At 51.3% G+C, this 6613-nt stretch overlaps 1 pseudogene; it reads left to right on the top strand.

The window, feature by feature from the left end:
• Positions 1–1854: 1854 nt before the first annotated feature.
• On the top strand, positions 1855–3789 carry LOC101575004 (annotated as a pseudogene).
• The last annotated feature ends 2824 nt before the right edge of the window (positions 3790–6613 follow it).

A 6613-nucleotide genomic window follows, 5' to 3' on the forward strand; every position in this document is an offset into this window, starting at 1 on the left:
TGTCTTACAGGGCTTCTGCAGGACACAGGTGGGACACGGCCTTTGCAGATGACAGACTGGGAATGGGCTTCCTGAGTGAGGACCTGTGTTTGTGGCCAGGCACACCTGGAGACCCTTCAGCACCCCCGACCTTCAGTCAAGGTTCTCTGGTGTCTGGGGCAGGCAGAGAAAGTGGTCTTTGTGAGTCTGATGGACAAAATGAGTTCCCAACTGACCCAGGGAATTTGTCATCATCTTTCCTCTCCCCTCTGTGCTTCCAAAGCCCTCGGTCCATATTGAGGAGCCAGCTTAATGACACGATGCTCAGGCTCCCTAGACACACAATTCTGTGCTCCTCTCTCACCTCCCCTTTCCCCCTTTTCCCCACTCCTCTCCCCTCCCTTCCCCCTCTCCTCCTCCTCTAGATCCCAACCCCACAATCCAGGCTCCATCAGGAGATGTCCTCTGCAGAGAATCCCTCCAGATGACAGGTTGTGTGTGCAAATGGTCCTTTCTTCTCTCTCACCCTTCTCCCTGTCCTCCTTTTTTTTTTTTCACATGTGGATCTGATTTATTTTACTTGTGAGTGTATTGCGACATTATTAATTTCTCAGGAGGGGCTCAGCTTTCATTTCTGCATCCTCATCCTTTCAGAGTTCTGTATTTACAGTGTGTAGTCTCGAGGTCAGGTTGAAATCTTTTTTTCTTCTTTCTTTTTTTTTCATAATTTTATTGAGAAACTTTCAAATCAAATTGGTAGGACAGTTTCAATAATTAACACATTGCATACTCTCTTCCTAGTGGCCCTCCTTTTACAGAAGTGGAGGCGTCTCGACCTATAACTCGAGGCTGCTAGAATGTGCGGATCACAGCCACACGACCCTAATTCACAAATGGAGGGGACAGCAATAGAGAACCGTGCCTGCCATCGCTGTGGCCCCCCACCCCCAGATTCCCTAAGCTGTGGCAGAAGCCATCTCTGTACTGCGGGGTCTTACAGGTTCTTCCCAGAGCGCAATTCTCTCTCGCCGCCTGCGCGGGGGAGCGCGCGCCCTCTACAGGCAGCCCGCGGCCCTACCTCAGTAGCCGGGGTCTCCTGGAAGCTGGAAGTCCTTTGCTGTACTCGCGTGGACGCGAGTTCTGTGTGTCCTAGGCGGCCTGGCTTGGGGGCTTAGCACCCGGACAAGGCCTGGGGTTCAGGAAGGGGCTGCCGGGTAATTATACTTTCCTGGAGGCCACTGTGGGGTTGGGCAGGCTCGCTCTGCCTGACTCGTTTGGTGCTTTCCCCAGCGCAGTGTTAGGTAAGGGGCAAAGCTTTTGCTTCCTCTGGATCGGCGCTGGGATCCTGGTCTTCCTTATTATTGTCACCCACCGTCCAGTTTCATTAGGGAATCTCTCCATCCATTGAGTAAGGTGGGTCTGAGGGAAAACCACGAACTTGGTCACAGTGGGCAGTGTCCGATCTGTGGCACATCCGCGATTGTTGGTGCAAGCTTTGTTTTGCGCCAGTTCCTGTCGGGGGTAAGAAAGAACTCATGAAAGGAACATTTAAGCCCTTTTAAATTGATTACATGCTGCTTTTGTGGACTTGTTTTTTTCCTACATTTTGGTTCTTTTTGGAATACATATACGAGAAGTCAAAAATACTGGGATGGGGGCCGGGGAGATAGCTCAGGAGAATAAGTGTTTGCCAGGCGCAGGGTCCTGAGTTCAATCCCCAGTATCGCAAACAAAACAAAACAGAACAAAACCCCCAAAAAACCAACAATAAAAAAACAAACAAAAAACAAAAAAACAAAAGCAAAACAAAATAAACAAACAAACAAAAAAGACAAAAACCCTCCAAAATACTGGGATGATTTAGCGACAGACCTGATGCCCCCCTGTCTTTGGGAAGCTGTTTCTGGGAATAACCTGGGCCTTACTGCTGTCTGCATCGCTCACATTCTGCTGCTGCCGTCCGAGGGCCCAGAGGCGAGCCCAGTGGAGTAGGCTGTGGTCAGCCTCACACAGACTGGGCCCTGGTGGTGGCGGAGAGGGCCCTGGCGGGAGCTCCCTGTCAGCACACCGGGTGGGTGGCCATGGCTTGCACACAGCCTTGCACCGTGGCGCAGCCTGCACTGAGCTGCTGCTCGGGGCGGAGCTCCTGAGCTGTGGAAACAAAGCAGGGCAGGCTGGACTTCATCCCTGTCTTGATAGGAAACAGGGCCTGTGCTCGAGGGCCGGATCATCCCTGAATAGCATGTTCCTAAACAAAACTTACGAAAGCAGCCTTCCTCCTGGTTACGCTCTGCTGTGCTGCTTAGAAGAGAGTCACACCTAAGGCAGAATAAATACATTTGTCTGGGAGGCCCCCGCACTCTGACGCGCGGCGAAAGGCCAGGGCTGCCCAATTCGGTGGCACACAAGCCAGCTCCAGCTCAAGCGAGCGGGCTGGGAACTGCGTACACTTGTCAGCAGAGACAACCAGCCGGTGTCTGCACTGCAGGAAAGCTCTGACTCCTGATCACGGTCCTCACTCCGGCTGAGGAGCCACCAGGGCTGTGGAGGTTGTTAGGCTCCCTCCCAGGCCCACTCTGTTAAGCGAGAGCTCAGCTTCTGGGCCTTGATCCTCACGAGCTCTACACTTTGTCACCCCCCACCCCTCCTGTGTGGTGACTGGGCAACCATAAAACAACGTTTCTACAAAAGGAAAACTTCCAGAATTTCCTCAGCTGTGCCCAGATGTATTTATTTTGGCGAGTTCTGTTTCCATGTTACTGGAAGGGACTGCAGGACTGTTGTGTGTGCTGCTTCATTCCAACATGCTGAGTCCTCCTCACTCACACCCTCGGCTCACTCCAGCTTTGTAGGCAGCAGGGAATCCCCAGCAGGCCGTGAGAGCACTGTGCTGTGGGCTGAAGGTGGCCATATGCAGGAGCTGAGCCTGAGCCTCTCCAGTCTCTGTGAATCAGGCCTTTCCAGCTTGGCTTACGGCAGTTTAGATACCGTCCTAGATATGGCGTTAGATTTCACAGAAAGCGGGCATCCCTGAACTTCAGACCTGAAAGCTATCAAGAAGCAGGAGGGAGAACTAGCACTTGGAGCAGCACGGCCAAACCTTGTGGGGTGCACCTAAGCGAGGAGGCTGGCAAACAGGTAGACGTCTTTGGGCAAAATCTTTTCCAGGAGTCTGAGGAATTCTTGTATAGATTTTTGCCACAGAAAATCATATACCTGAGTCAGCTCTTGCACGAGGGCTCTCTCAGTGTGGCAGACTTGACCTCCCTTCGGGCCCCCCTGGACATCCCTATCCTAGACCCTCCACCCAAGGATGAAGAGATGGAGACAGATAAGCAGGAAAAGAAACAAGTCCCTAAGTGTGGCTTTCTCTCTGGAATGAGAAACTCTTGGCTCTGCTTGCTCTGTTAGGCCAGAATTATGGACTCTCAAAGAGAAGCGCATTCTGGTGATTGTGTGGATCCAGCACCTGATCCCCAAGATTGAGGGTGGAAATGCTTTTGGGGTAGCAATCCAGGGGAAAGTTCTGGAAAGGATAAATGGAGCCAAGACCAAAGTAGAAGGCTTCTAGACAACTATTTTTGTGTACTTCCTACAATGTGGGGACACTGTGGCCAAGGCCTCTAAGGAGACCCACGTAATGAATTACCAGTTCCTGGTGCATGATGAGAGAGATGAGGCAGCCTATGGGTATCTCAGGGCCGTGGTGCTGGACCTGAGGGTCTTCTATGCAGAGCTTTCTCATATCATCATCAGAACCTGGAGAAAATTGTCCACCTAAAGGGTGGGGAGAAGCCATCTATGTATTGAGCTCAAGACGAGAAGAAAAATAAACAACCTGTTCCTTGGAAGAAGAAGAAGGAGGAGAAGGAGGAGAAGGAGAAGGAGAAGGAGAAGGAGGAGGAGGAGGAGGAGGAAGAGGAGGAGAAGGAGAAGAAGAAGAAGAAGAAGAAGAAGAAGAAGAAGAAGAAGAAGAAGAAGAAGAAGAAGAAGAAGAAGAGGGGGAGGGGCAGGAGGAGGGGGAGGAGGAGAAGGAGGAGAAGAAGAGGAAGAAGAAGAGGAGGAGGAAGAAGAAGAGGAAGAAGAGGAAGAGGAAGAGGAAGAGGAAGAAGAAGAAAAAACAGGATGTGAAATTGGGGTCTCAGTAGCAAATCTACAGAATGGGTCCCCTGAGGTCCCAAGTTCTGCTGAGGAGGGAGTGCTGTAGGGCTAGGCTGGCTGTCCCCAAGCAGGTGTTCTCCATACATTAAGGCTGGAAATTGAACTGGAAACAAAGCACACAAGAAGTGCCTCCGAGCAGGTATGGTCACGTGTGTGGAGAATGAGCAGCTGTTCTGATTGCCGGTGGGGTCCTAGCCTATGCCTCCGGGCTGCACTCCTAGACAGGCATTCTTTTCGAAAAGATTTCTTGACCTGTCAAAAGGCAAATACCCTGGTAAGCTGCCCCTGCTCAGACTGATGACTTCTCCCTTTACAATCAGGGATTTCCAGGCCAGGAAGCAGAGCTGGTGCATGGTTTTACCAGGAAAATCATCCCAGGTGGTCCAGCCCTGGGATGTAGTAGAAGGTTTTTGGAGGATCCACCAAAACCTCATCTGCCTTTCCTGCCACCCTTTCCAGAGGGGCTGAGAAATAGATCCTGGAAAGGAGGCTTTGTTAGGGAAGACTCTATCAGAGCCTCTGAAGAGTGAGCTGAGCAGGGAGCTCTTGGTTTATAGTATTTGGGATAAAGCCCGTGGCCTTGCACCTGATAAGCATTGCACCGCCGAGCTATGTCTCCAGCCCAAGATCAGCAGTGTCACAGGCACGCTCTGACATGCACTGGCCAAGGGTCAGGAAGGAGTGACTTCCCAGTTCACACTTCTGTATCCTTAGTCAGATATGAATTATGCTCTGCCTGTCTCTCTGTCTCTGTCTCGCTCTGTCTCGCTCTCTCTTTCTGTCACACACACACACACACACACACACACACACACACACCCCTACCTACCTCCCTACCTACCTAGAAGCACTGATAAATGCCCTGGTCTACCTTCTAGCAACTACCTTCTAGAACAGCAGGTTGCAGCTGGGCACAGCCCAGGCTGGGGCCCTGGTGCCCTTCAACCAGAGAGACTCTCATGTTGCTTCTCCACACCTGACTTCATGAAAGTTCATCTGACAGGGATCGAGTGAGACAGCAGAGGGCCTGGTCTACTCAGGTCTGGTGCCCTGGGCTGGCACGAGGACTGATATAAAGGAGACCAGGGACAGGATGATGCCTGAGAATCAGGCCAAACTGATGAACCTTCTACAAACAGCTTTGGTCTCCTCATTTGTAAAAGCAGGTCTCTTCGGCTTTCTCCTGCATTTTCTTGTTCCCCCCTGGAATGCTGCTGTAATTTAAGTCAGTTTCTCAAGTCTTGTTTCTTGTGAAACTAAGTACTTTATTTCCTTGTGAAAGAAAATAAAAATATCAAAGACCAGGGAGGAGTTTTTTAGGGAGTAGATGAAGGATTACTGTTCCTTTCCTTGCTCTCAAAAATGTTCTTGCTATTTTGCTCTTTGCAACAAAGTATTATTGTTTTTGAAATCGAGCTTGAGTGGTTCTGTGTCCAGCTACAAATCTCTGTATCTAATCCTCTTGACTGTCTCTGACATTGGAGGTTATGTTTCCCCCAGGGCAGGACCACATCTCCTTACTCATTTTGCTCTCCCAAGAGACAGCCTGACCCGGACCCCGGTGACCCACAGGCGTGCGGGAAGTATCTGTTGAAGGGATGCTGTTGGTGAGTGCGTGCGTGGGCTGCAAGCGCAGCAGGGCAGGCAGCATGCCTGCTTTCTTCATCCTTTCTTGCCCAGCTCTCTTCACTGCGATGACCTCTGAGCAGGTGGCTATCATCTAGCTGTTCACAAACGTCTCCACCAAATAGAGCAGTAAGTGCAGCTACAAGAAAAGGCAGGTGCCCCAGCAGGTGCACTGGAGAAGGTGCCCTCCATGGAAAGGTCCTAGGAGAGGCTTGGAGGAGGAGGAGCTGGGGGGTAGGGAGACCACCGGAAGGATCCTGGAGGAGACCAACGAGAAAGATGCAGAGACACCAGTAGGGTAGGGAGGGCATGGGAATGGGGCAGGCATTCAGGATCCAAAGAACAAATCACTGATCTTGCTGGAGGAGGGAGTAGAGAGGGTGTCAGGAAGGCAACTCTCTGAGGACCAGGTCCCAGGCTCCAGGAATGACTGACTGTACAAGCAGGGATGGTGGGCACATGTTAGCTGATTCTGGACATCTTAATGCCAAAATCTGTCTGCATCAACAGCTGCAGCCCAGCCTCCTTTCTCTCCCAAGCTTGCTGTCTCCACTCCATCCTACACCTCCCCACACTGCTGTAAACCTTGCCCTTTTAAGCAGGCAGTGGGTGGAGAAAGAGGTGCTGTGGAACTTGCCAAATGTCCTCCCCACGCAGCCACTTGCTGAGCTCCCGGGGTGACCTTTAAAACCAGAGATTTTCTTGATATTTATAAAAGGAAAGTCTCTCCCGGACTGAAGTCTCTCTCCCTGGGTTCATCTTGGAGATGGGTGCCTCCTGCTGGTAAGAGCTGGTAACCACATCTAAGATGCCCTTTCCAGACCTGCTCTAGAAAAATGCTATGGGA

Source organism: Octodon degus, unplaced genomic scaffold (assembly GCF_000260255.1).
Source record: "Octodon degus isolate 3935 unplaced genomic scaffold, OctDeg1.0 scaffold00024, whole genome shotgun sequence".
In the NCBI taxonomy this organism is placed as follows: Eukaryota; Metazoa; Chordata; class Mammalia; order Rodentia; family Octodontidae; genus Octodon; species Octodon degus.